The following is a 13,332-nucleotide window of genomic DNA, read 5'->3' as shown; positions in this document are numbered from 1 at the left end:
GAGTACTGGTGGCAGTCCTGAGACCAACTGCAGTGACAGGGGCTGCAGTTTGTCCCGCTAACTCCTTCTTTTAAGTTTCCCCTCAGAAAGAGCCCCACTGGAGTTTTGGAGGAGTGTTCCAAGAATGGGTATGGAAAAGCAAATCCTGGAGCCACAGGGATGGACTGTGGTAGGCATTGGGGTTCACTGCTCAGATCCTCGTTCAGGAAAGAACGTTGCCAATGACTGAGTGCAGTGGCGGTACTGCGGCCACGTCTGTCCAATGCAGGACTCCTCTAATAGGTAATCTTTGCTCCAGAGCTCCCCATCAGCTTGGCTAAATGTTTGTGAGGCCCACTGTGATCTGAGGCTCTTTCTTTCCCATCTTGTTTCTTACTGTCTTGCCTTTTACAGGTGTCAGATCTGAACCACGGTCTGAACCAGGGGCCATGTTCATTTCTCCTTGTACGTTTTTCACAAACATTACCCCCCTGCCCCAGTCTCTTGCCCTTCTAACTCCACCTCACTGTCTGCTCTCCTTGGGACCCACAGATACAATGCTCTAGTCAGCTGGTGTAGTCTGTTTAGCCGCAGATGAAGGCAGTAGGATGCAGTAAATGGCGAGCCGAGGCATGCTAACACATGGAAATATTTAAGCCCATTTAAAAAGTTGATTCACAAAGTAGTACCAGATTTTCTTATTACAGTTTTTCTATTCAGGGGCTATTACAGTTAAAATATTCTGGAAGTTGAACAGGAAAACTAAATTGAAGATAAATCTAAGTTAATTACAGATGCAAAATTTTTGTTTTAAATGTAAGCATCTACCCCATTTCCTTTACCCAGAGTTAGGTTAGTTCTGTGAATTGCACACAAACTTTTCTTGTTTATTATGGAATTTGATTTTTTATTTCTAAAGCAGCTAAATTCAGGGGCAGCAAAACCAAACTGGTCTCACATTTAGGTTAAGCACCTTCTGTGGCCGAGCCACTTCCTCTTCAATGCTTGATAGTCACCGAAAATGCAGGATGGTAGTGGATAAGCTCCTTGACTTCCCTTCCCATCCTCTCTTGCCTTTCTGATTTCCTAGGACTATCTGTGACACGTGATCTCAAACATTCAGTGGGTTCAGACAATGGCATTAAAAGTGGCTGCCACTCTTTTCTATATTCGAGATCCTTGATGGTAGCTCACGTCTTTAGCCTCCCGGAAGAAGTCACGTGGTTCCTTACAATGCTTGAGACGAGAGGGAGATTGGGCAGCTTCTCTTTCTGACACTTACTGGATGAAATCAGTTTTCCAAAATAACTTTTATACAAACAACATAATCGTTTACCTAAGATCCTTTCCTTGGCTTCCCATCATCCAATTTACTTTTTCCTTTTAAGGCTTCAAGCCATAGTGTCTTAGTCTGTTCAGGCTGCTGTAACAAAACACCACAGACTGGGTTGCTATAAATAACAGAAATTTATTTCTCACAGTCTGGAGGCTAGAAGTCTGAGGTCAGAGTGCCAGTTTCGTTGGGTGAGGGCCCTCTTCCAGGTCACAGACTTCTTGTTGCATCCTTATGTGACGGAAGGACTAGGGAGCTGGGTGGAGTCTCTTTCATAAGAGCGCTAATCCTGCTCATGCGGCTCCACCCTCGTGACCCAACCACCTCTCAAGGGCCCCGCCTCCAAATACCATCACCTTGAGGGTTGGGTTTTCAAAGCATGATTTCGAGGGGACACAAACATTCAGACCATAGCACATGGACTTTGAAATTTATCATTTCTTCACTCATCAATCTTTTTCCTTTTTCTTTAGTGATCTGTTTTCTCAGACTTTATATTCCAGCCACGCCAACATCTTCAACATCCCCTGCCTTTTTTCTTCTCCTGATGCTGATTATTACCAGACTGTTTTCCAGTCCTTGATTTATCAATATCTCTTTCAATCTTCAGATTCCTTCTTAAGACTCATTTCCTCCTAAAGGTCTATTTCAACTGCCTCCAAATGATTTCTTCTTCTGTAGTCATTAGCTTAATGCTTCCTTATGCATGAGCTTGTTTGTACAAGTGTAATGATACATGCAGTCGGTAGGAGCATTATGCCTGTACTTGAGAGAAGCAGCTGGCAAAGTCGCCAATTTCTTCTGTTTTAAGTAACTACAGTCAAACTACCCTGCCTTCACCACTGTCCCAGGTGTGGATGAATAAATGAGAGTATGCTTGAAAATCACCATCTTCTATCTGTAGATTGAGGGAATAGTTTGGCCTCTTGGTGAGTGTTATACAGTTGTTTTCTGTCAGGAATAGGGCTTTATTTAAGTTAAGAAATAACTATACTAAGTAACCAGAGCTCTGAGCCAAAGACTCGCTAATGATTACTTCTTCTGTGCTGAAGTATTAGCTGCTGTTTCTCCTGTGGTTGGAACACACCTACGAGAACACACACAAGGAACCCTCTGAAGCTTCATTTGCACCAAGCTGTTTGTACGCGCCTGCTTACTTATCTTTCCACTAAGCCAGACCTCTGGCATCCTTTGTTACCTTTTTGTTCCTAGTTCCTGGTACTGTCTGCCACAGACCGAATATTTGTGTCCCCTCCAATTCATGTTGAAATATAACCCCCAATGGGATGCCTTTGGAGGTGGGACTTTTGGGAAGTGATCAGGTCATGAGAGCACAGTCCTCATGAATCGGATTTGTGCCCTTAGGAAAGAGGCTCCAGAAAACTCCCTCACCCCTCTGCCGTGAGGACACAGCCGGAGGAGGGTCCTCACCAGACACTGAATCTGTCAGCGCCTTGATCTTGGACTTCCCAGCCTCCAGCACTGTGAGGAATAAATTAATGTTGTTTATAAGCTACTACTCAGTGTATAGTATTTTTGTTATAGCAGACGAAACCAACTGAGGCCTTGTTGAAATTTGGTGTTTATTTCTAAATTTTAAATTTTTGACTTTGTTCCATGTAACGCTCTCTCATTCCTCACACTAGAATTGTGTGAAAGTCAGCTGGAAGGTTAACCGTAATGAAGGAAACCTGGATATCAGTATATTACTCACAGCCACAACATCTGCCTCTCGGGAACAGAAGGCAAAAGTTTTAAAGGTTCTGCCAACTGCAATTAGACGAAATGATCAGTTATTCATAAGACAGTTAGGTGACGATGGTTCAGAGCTGGCCTCTGTCTGACTGCAGTGCCCTCGTGTCCTTTGCGCACTTGTTCTTTCAATAAAGAGATCACAATCGAGTGCTTTTAGCGTAAGTGCTAACTATGCTCTGTCTTGTTGTCTATTGTAATAATCATTGCATTGGGCAAGGATTAAATTGGATTTGTGTGTTGTGACCTATTTCAGAGCAGAAGAGGAAATGTTTTGGTCTTCCCGAGAATCACCACTCTGTGAGCCTCTTAAAACTCTGGTAGACAAAGTGCTGGAGAACATTGCATAGCGGGCTGCTGCAACTGGGGACCGCCTCTTCACTGTCTAGAGTGTAAAGTGGATCTGTATTTTGCAGCCTTTAGGCTCCAGACCTCTTTTAAATTTCAATCCCCAAATCCTAATGAGACTACGTAATCTTTTGTTTTCATAAGTACAGAGAATCTGTTCCAAAACTTTTAGATTTCACAGACTAGTCAATTTCCAAAGAATAGTTTGAATACTTGCTTATAAGGTTTTCAATTTAAAAAAATTTTTTTTTGGCCAGGTAAGAACAGTTAAAAAAAAGACCATCAGCAAATCTATATTTTTTTCTAGAAATATTTATTGAGGTAGACATTATTCACTCCTTCCTTGCTGGCAAAACCCCAGTTTTGTTTGGGAGTCCACCCCTCTCCCGTGTGAGTCAAAGTTAAACCTTGACCAGTCTAGGGCTCTAAGTCAACCTACTTGACAGTGAGTGGTTCAAGGACAGGCATGCGATCCTATGCTGGACAATGATGTGCGCGGGTCAGGGGCTGTTGGAGGACACACTGGTCCTTTTCTATTTCCTCTTCTCCATCCAGAACCATTCTCTGTCTTTCTGTGCTCCAGGAGGCAGGCCTTTAAGGATTGCCCCACAAAGGCTTCCCTGCCTGCTGGTTTCCACTAGGTTGGGCTAATGAGGGCACTGCTCAGAGCTGACTATTTATTACTTTCCCAATGCTACTCCCCTGCTCCTGGCTGAGATCTTTCCAGCAGCTACCTTCCTCTGAGACACAGGCCCTGTTGGACAACCTTTTTTCCTCAGCAACAGCTCTCTTTAAAGGGGTGGGAACTTCATTTCTTCTTTTTGTCTCTTCAGGACCAGAGGTAGTAATGGCTGCCTGCTATTACTGATCCTTGGCATGTCACCAAGTCTTGTTGGTTTGTCCCTCTAACTCTGCCCATGGTTTTTAAAAAGTCCCTCCATCTAATTCACTTCACTTATATTCTGTGAGTGTGCCAGCTCTTCCCTGCCCAAACCCTGACTGATATAGGGGGCTTTTGGGAACAATTCTTAAAAAGAGACACAGAGGGGGCCAGCCTCATGGCCTAGTGGTTAAGTTTGGCACACTCCACTTCAGCAGCCTTGGTTCAGTTCCCAGGCACAGGCCTACACTGCTTGTCTGCAGCCATGCTGTGGCGGAGACCCACATACCAAATAGAGGAAGACTGGCAGTTAGCTCAGGGCGAATCTTCCTCAGCAAAAAGAGGAAGTTGGCACAGATGTTAGCTCAGGGTGAATCTTCCTCAGGAAAAAAAAAAAGAGACATAGAGGAAGACCCAATTTCTCTTGTACTGGAGGTTGTTGTGTCAGCAGGTGGCCCCAGGACATTTGTGGCTGCCATCTTGAAAAAGGAGGGGAGGTAGTCTGAGGGAAACCAGCAAGCTGTGGATAGCAGAGCAGGAAGACAGAAGGAGCTGTGTCCTGGAGGCTGCTATGCCTTGGAATGAACCAGTTCTAGAGATGCTCTGCAATGGGACAGTGTACCGTATGAGCTAAGACATTTCCTTATTATTTATGCCACTTTGAGTTGTGGTCTTTGTTCCACAAGGCTGAAAGTTTTCTGGACTCTGATAAAGCAAGTGAACAGGGTTGCAATAACAAAATAATGGGGCAGGTGTGGGGAAATCTACTTAAGCAGGGGGAACATTTAAAATGACTGGAACAATGGAAAGAGATGATGAGCAATGTTCATCAGGAGACCAACAGGTGGGAAAACTACCACTACTATTTCAAAAAGAAAAGGGGGCATTTTAACTCTAAACGTGTGGAAAAAACAGAAACTGGGACTAAATGGTAGGCTAGAAATTTAAATAGAATATTGGAGATATTGGTCTTATTTTTCTTAGCGTTTGGTGAGCACTGGTATGGATAGTGTTTTTATCCAGGGTTTATCTACAAGACACTTCTCTGGTAAAGAAGTAACTGAGCGCTCATTGCTGCATGCCTTATGTCACAGGGAGGCGTTTCTCCCATTTCAGACCTGGGGTAAAGTCAGAAGCTTGATGGTGGCCTCCTGTCCCTGTAAAACTGACCATGGGAAGCACGTCCAGCTTCCCTGGAGTGGCCCTCAGCGCTGCAGCCCACTCTTCTCTCTCTCTCGCCCTGCTCTTGGCTGCTCTGCTGTGGCCCTGCTCACAGCCTGGCTTCCCTCCAGCCCTGGCCCTCTAGGCTGGCCTGCTCTGTGCTCTCTGACACGTGACCTGGGGCTGCGATTTCCCTTCTCCCTCCTCCTTACCCTTCCAGCTGGTTTTGCCCCCCTGGGATTCTCTAGAGCGGGGCCTTCTACCATCCTTGAACCTCCATTGCCATGGTTTTTGTCTTGTTAAGCCCTTCCTTTCAGAAAAATATTGTAATTTTTAAAAACCAATCTTCTTAAGATGATTTTACTTTCAAACACTCTTGTGGATGGCATTATTTTCCTAGGTTGTACGTGCTCTAATAGCTGACATAACGGGTTAAATTTCCCTTCTTTAGACCTCCATTTTTTGGTCCCTCATTATTTCTTTTTACTTCTCTGACTCACTGCCTTCTCAATTCTGACTCCCTCTAACCCATCCCTACCCGCTCTCGGGAGGAAAGTAGGAGGAGAAATAAGAAAATAGAAGGAGAAAGAGGGGCTAGAATGATTATTTCCCAGTGAAAGTAGGAGAAACTCAAGATAGGAGAGAAGATATGAGAGGCCTGGTGTGTTCGTGCTACTGTTAACCTGACGTGAGAGGGCAGAGAGAGGGCAGGGTCTGTTGTTTTCCCTTGGGTGAGCTATTTGCATGAGTGATGCTGGATTTGGAGGCCATGGATGAAAATTATCCTATGAAAATTATAGAATAATCCCCTGATTTACCCAACCTAGTGGGTAAGTCAGGGAAAATGATCAATTTATCCCTTGAAAATAAATTCTTTCCGTTGGAAGACAGTAAAAGGCATCAGAAGACACTGAATAAGTGCTTTCTGATGGTGTGGGTGCGGGCCAGGAGCCACTGAGGTCTGGAGGCCTTTCCAGCTGTATGGTTGGAGGGATCTTAAACGAGAACACATGTGCCGAGAATCCACAGATTCAGAGATTTTCATGTAGGGGAAGACGTTAAAGGGGGTGATGCTAAAATGAGAGACTCGCTCCTTGCAGCGTGTAAGGCAAAACGAGGGACAGCACTGAGGGCTCCAGGCAAAAAGGTCCTGGGCTTGCCTGGAGTCCCTCTTTTTTTCCTGGCTTTGGGAATTTAGGAAATTCACTTAGCCACTCTGAGCTTTCAGTGTCTTTATCCACAACAGGGAAATAATTAGTTCTGTTCTGCCCTCCTCTCAGGGCGGACAGGGTCAGGTGATTCAGAATGACAGCATGTTGTGAAGTGGAGCTTTCTACACACACACGGGGTACAATTGAGGTTCTATTATGTGCGTGACACAGTTAGAAGGTGACCATGGATGGTGAACTCCACTGCTCAGCGCCTCCTGCAGGGGCGGGCTGCAAGAAGCTGCAATCTTTCCCCGCAGTAGCTTCATTGGCTGGAAGAACTCCCTTAACCAAGGCATGTGCCTGGCACCGTGCTGGAAAGTGAGGGGAGGCAGGAAGACAGCTCACCAGCCCTTTATAAAGAGAGGCCTGCTTTTACTCTCAGTCTTAAGAGAGGACACTGAGTTTAATCCGTTTGATAATATAGCTACCTGGCATTTCAAAATCAAACATTTTACCGTTTGTTTAAGAAGCCTATAAGTAGGCATGGGTTTGATTCACGTTCTGTCAGCTCTTCCTCCCAAGCATTTATTTGTTAATCCGCCCACTTCTCTCCATCACCACCTGCTTTATTCCAGGCCTGCATCACCTCCCATGTTGATCATGACATCAGCCTCTTTCCCCCGGCAAGCTACTGCCCACACCCACCCGGAATCTTCTCCAGGACTCCAGTCTGATTATGTCACTTCCCTGCTTAACACCTTCCAAAATCTCCCCATTGGCTTCAGGATAAAGCCAAAATTCCTGCCATGGCATACAAAGTCCCTACTTACCTCTCCAGCCACGCAGCTCACTACGTTCCAATCCACACGCAGGCCACCCTGAATGCTCACAGCCCCCAGTCCTTCTACACCCTGGCTCATCTCGGATGGTCATGTATGCCTTTTTCTCTGCCCTGCTCTACTTGGCCAAATGCTACTCCTCCCTCCCTAGTGAGTTCAGACTTCCTGCGTCCCCAGGGCTGGCTGGCTTGCTCCTTTGTGCTCCCAGAGCATGCTCGCCCTATTTTCCCCCTTCACCCTCAGATGACGGCCTCACACCATGCTTCTTAGAGGAATGGGAACTCTCTTGACTTCCTACCAGATCTATAATCCAGCCACCTTGTCTCTTCCATCTTTCCTCCAGTTACAGTTGTCAAAGTGTCCCTCCCCGGTCAAAGGTGGACTCCTCTGCTCATGCTCTGGATGTCATCCTCTCACCTTCTCAAGGACTCCTGCTTTTATTCTCCCTTCTGTCTCTAACCTTATCAATCCCTTCCTTGCTACTGGGTCATTCCCATCAGCATACAAACATTCTTAGTGTTTTTCTTGATCTTTTCCAGGATCTCCAGCTGCCATTCTATTTCTCTGCCTTTGATGCCTACAATGCTTGGAAGAGTTGTCTGGGCATGCTGTCTTATGGCCTCACCTCTTCTCCATGCCCGTCAGGCTCCCCCCAGTGCTGTTGGACTGCAGCGGCCCTGTCCCAGGTAAGGAGTGACCTCCACTTTGCACACTCAGCCTCAGTTTTCTGCCTTTACCAGGCTCCTCCCCCTGCAGCTGGCACCATCTTGCCTGGGCTGCCTTCTCTTTCCATTCCCCTCACTGGCCAACCCATCTATTCCTGAGCCTGTTCTCTTGCCACAATCTCTGCGGGTGGTCTCAACTTGAACCATAGCTTTAAAAACATTTATTTGCTGGTGATTCCTGAATTATAGCCTCAGCTCAGACTGCTTCTCTGAACTCCAGACTCGTGTATCCAACTGCCTACTCCATGCTCCCATGGAGCTGGTTCACAAGCGTCTCAAATTTAATATGTCCCAGAATGAACTCTTCAGTCCTGCCACTCCGATCTCTTGCTCCCCTGTCTTCCCCATCTCAATAAATCCCACTGCTTCACCCACCCAGTTGGTCCATCCTGAAGCTGGATGACCTAGTTGTCTCTTCTTTTCGCTTACTCTCAGGGTCTATTTGTCAGAAATTCCTGTCTAGTCCATTTCCAAAACATATCCTTAGTCTGTCCGCTTAGCCTCACCTCGACTCTCACTGTAGTCCAGGCTGCCTTCAGCTTCGTGAGTGGTCCCTTGCTTCCACTTGAGGAAGGCAGCTCTAATCTATTCCCATACAGCATCCAGGGAACGTGTGATGCTGCATAAAACCTTCCATGGCTCCCCATTGTACAGCTACTTGATCTGGCCCTGCCTGTCTTGATCACACACAACCTGTGGCTGGCTCCCCTCATGTCTGCTCAGGTTACTGATGGATCCTCAGTCTCCTGTCACTGCCCCTGGCACAGAGATTATGCAAATAAACATTTGCTTTGGCTGTTAAATGTATTTCTATGTGCCAGATCCTGGAGTAACTAAGATGAACCGGAGGAAGCCTCTCCCAGACAGGAGCTCTGAGTCTAGGGCAGGACACAGATGTGTACACAGAGAATACTTACTAGTCCATGTAACAGGTGTGATCACGAGGGGAAGCAGCTCTGGGGGCAGAAGAGGCTTAGGAAAGGCTGCCAAGGAAAGGGCACATTTGAAGTGAGTTGATGAAGCTCTACAGAAAGCTAAAGCAGCGCATACAAACAACAACTTTAGAAAACAGAACAAAACATCACAAAAAAAGCTAAAACATTAATATCGGTGGCCTCTGGCTTTTAGCCTAGTGAAAGTTTTTTGTCTATTTTGATATTTCTAAATATTCCATCATGAATCTATTTTTTATGATAAAAAAGTTTAAAAATAACTTGGCGGGAAATAGTTCTTTGACGCACACGCACACACAAAATAAAACAAAACACAATAAACAAAAAAGGCCCTCCTATGTAACCGCTTGAGTAACGCAAACACACACACACACACATATGCACACACACTTACTGGAATTGTAACGCAAGAGAGACTGGGGTGTCCCACTGTGAGTTTTCTCATTTGTTTCTGGAAGTCGCTAGAGGTACTGGAAATAAAACGTCTTGAAATAAATTTTTCCAAAACAAGAAAAAAAATGTAGGAGAAAAAGGATGAGAAATGTTGAAATCGTTTTACTCAGTTTATGAGTTGAGTGGGTAGTGGGCAAGGGCTAGGAGGAGAAAAGCAAATAGGAGTTTCTTATGATATTCCACTTGTAAAAGTCAGTGGATATTTTTACAGGTACCAGCTAGTCCTTCCTGAAAACCCTCTAATGGGGACAGGCTGTGAAGAGGCAGGAGGAAAGATAAATGCTTTTCTGGAGAATAATTTTAGTGCAGTGTGGAAAAAGTGAAGAGAAAAAAATTAAAGATCGAATGGAAAATCCATCCACACGCCAACCCACACCACAGAAGCGGTGAGGGCCATGTGTCCTAATTAGCCCCTATCCCAGGCAGAGGCCTCTCTCTGGGCAGCTGCCCCCTCCCCTTGTGGCAGGCAGCCTGGGGGAGAGGGTTCGTTTATATTACATGCCCTGAGAGTGGGCTATCATTTTGGGGAGCAGAAGAATTGAAAAGTATAAAAAACTAAGACCACCAAGCTGTGACCTTTTCCCCTTACTCAACAATGCAAGTATATTTTCCTCTAATGGGTATTTAGATGTTTCTGAATGGAGCATTCAGAACGTAGGCATTATTGGGGCCAGGCGGACTGCTTCAATTTCTGAACCCTCTCCAACTCAGCAGCTTTTTCTACCTTTGTCAACCTTCTTGTACTAACAACGAAGGGCACATGCACCTCACTAAGACATGGGTCTCCTCCTTCTGTCTTTCCTCTGTGCTGAGATGGTCACTATTCAGTGCTCTTCTGAAGTTGAGAATTTTCCATGTTCCTCATAGCAAGCTTTAGTGTTTCCAATTGCCCTGACTTAGGATCTCCAGTATCCACCCAGCCATGGGAAGCTAAAGAGGGAACAGTGCTGAAATGAGATAAACCCTGTTAGTAGGTGGGGACGCACAACTTTCTCTCCCCTCCCCTTTGCTCACACAACTTCTTCGCTCTCCCCGGGGGTTTCACAGTCAGAGAATCTGAAATGACAGGATATTCTGAAGATTTGCTGAGGGCTCTCTACTTGGACCTCCTCAACAACCTAAGAGAAATATGGGGAGCTATAACTTCCCCTCCTGAAACCAGGTCTCTGGATGACACAGTCCTGCTCCAACAAGGGCGGAATGGCTAAAGACAACCGTCACATCCCATATCTGGGGCTTTGCCATTTTAAGCACTGAGGCATTTTTCTTGACCTTTCACTCTCACACAGGCAATCAGTAAGTTCTAATGGTTGACTTTAAGACACTAAGACAGTAGGATCTACTGGAGTAATTGCATATGCAGCTTAGAACAGGAGAAAATCCCGAAGGATCTGGCATAACAGAGGCGGTCTCTGGTCTGGTCTTAATCCACCTGCCGCAGTGTGTCCCAAAGCCCCTTTTTGTTGGAGATTGTCCAGGCAATAATTGGGAATGTTTACTCCTCTTGTCTTCAATCCCCTGCCTAAGGGTTTGTCCATTTCTTCATTTTAATTGTCCTTTGAGAGGTTTAATCAGGTCTGGTTAGAGTTAGAATTAAGTTGGAACCTGGCTTGGAGGAGTTTTATTTTTTTCACTTTGGCTATAATTAAAAGTGGTAGAAGGGGGTTAAGGGAGTGCAGACAAGGCTGCTACTTTGTCCCCTCGTTGCCAAGAACATGGCTTTAATAAAGCAGTGATTTGAGATTATTGCTTTTGAAACCGTGAACTCAGATAAGCTTCCCTGCACAAAGCTGGCATGAGCCTCAGCTGACTTAGGGTGACCAACCGTCTTCGTCGCCCAGGACGGTCACGGTTTTAAACGGAAAGACTTGAGTCCTGGAAAACCCCTCAGTCCTGGGAAAATTGGGACGGTTGGTCACCTACTTGAAATTAAAGTTTGAATGAATCAAAACAGCTTGACAACTGAGGAGACACATTTGGTGTCTGGTTTTAGTTTTCTTTGTGTGTGGGGCAAATGCTGCTCACACTCGTTTCCCTGAAGGGCGCTGGGGTGGAGTAGGCGAGAAGAGCTGGAGAAAGGGAGTATAGATGGGATGTTTTTTGGCAATGAGACTTCATGCTTTCAAGGCAGCTTATTCTCAATAGCGGCCAAATTTAGATAATGAGTGAGACATGATAGCAACAGAGGTTGGGCCTAAGGTAAAAAGAAGCTCTTTCTGCTAAAAAAGAATGCGATGGAGAATGAGTCTTAGTGTAAAGAATCTTCCTGAATTCTTGGGCTCTTAGATACTTTTTTCCTTGTATGTCCACTACATTCCATACCCTGTTCCATATCAGCAAACATAAAAATTTCAATTTATGTATGTGCATAAAAACTCTTGGTGAGGAGAGACGTGTCTTTTCATTTTGGTGTTTCCAGCACCAGGCCCTGTGCCTAGTACTGAGTGAGCTCTTAATACATTCACAAATGAACGGTCAAAGGAATATGGAACGTTCCCACCTTCTCTTTCAAATCCATTGTGGAGGGAGAGATGAACATTTGCCTTGTGGGTTTTATTTTTTCTCTCCTTTTTCTCCACAGATACCATTAAACGGAAACGCAATTATTTGTCTTTTCTTTGCTGAATTAAAAAAATTATTTTCCTCTGGCAAGGTATGGGGAAGTAAGGTGGGTGGTAACGATGAGGGCATCCTCTCAGGTCAAAAGGAATACCAGTCCTGCCTTCCCGGAAGGGGAGATGCCGCAGGTGTGCATCCGTCAGGCAAACCCACTGGCCTCCACTTCCCTCACCAGATGAGTTGATTCTCATCTTCATGTGAAAGTGAAGAGACATTGTCCCATCTCCCCCAAGTGCTCTTGATAACTGTCCACCCGGCTGCCACGGCATCTAGCTGCTCCATGAGGACGCCATCCCTGATCTGCCTCCGGGACCCTGGAAAGGGTGTAAGGAGAAAGAGGGTATGGAGCCCTCTTGCGCCTCAGTGGGAAACTGAGGTGAGCACGTAGAGTCTCTTCCTTCTCCCCTCCCCCTTCCCCTCTGCCTTCTCCCCTCCCCCTTCCTTCTTTTCTCCTTCTCTCCCTCTCTTCTTCCCTCCCTCCTTCCTTCCTCTTTTTTTCTTCTTTTAAATTTCAATAGAAATATATGCTTTGTATCCAGAAAGGCTCAAACTCTGAGAACGTGGAAGAATCTCTTTCTCCAGAGGAGCCACCTTTGGCCCTGTGGCACTGGATGCGCGTGCTCCCTGTCTGTCTGGGTCTCTGGAAGACTAAAGCTGGCTCCAGGGCAGTGGTCAGCCTCAGCAACGAAACTGCCTCTTGCGCCCCTGCATTGTGTTTGCGCCTCTCCCAGGCTTGGGCCGCCTTTCTGCATCTGCTTTTCAGCTCCGTGCGGCCTCCACACCCAGAAGTCTTCCTTCGCTTTTGCCGGCTTCCTGCCTCCTCTGAGGGCTGCTCCCTGATAGGCCGGGAGTAGGCCCCCCATCCTTCTGGATTTCTGCCTGCAGACTCTGAGGCTTCCAGGGAATACTGTTCACAACCATTTTTCGTCCACGACGGTGAAATGGAATCCAAGCAGGGTCCTCTTTACCTGTATTTCTCCCCACCTTTACCTCATCAAGGGTGGTTTATTGCCCGCTAAACTCTGTTAGGAATGTAAAACTGAGATATTTTAGGGTTTCTAAATAGAGAGATTTTTCCTGAGGGCAAAAGGGGCAAGATTTGTAGACTTGTTTTTTGAGTCTTTGGCACCACGGAGTCC

This window comes from Equus przewalskii, chromosome 30, assembly GCF_037783145.1.
Source record: "Equus przewalskii isolate Varuska chromosome 30, EquPr2, whole genome shotgun sequence".
NCBI classification, from domain to species: domain Eukaryota; kingdom Metazoa; phylum Chordata; class Mammalia; order Perissodactyla; family Equidae; genus Equus; species Equus przewalskii.
The sequence above is the reverse complement of the archived record's forward strand: the minus strand, read 5'-3'. Positions refer to the sequence as shown.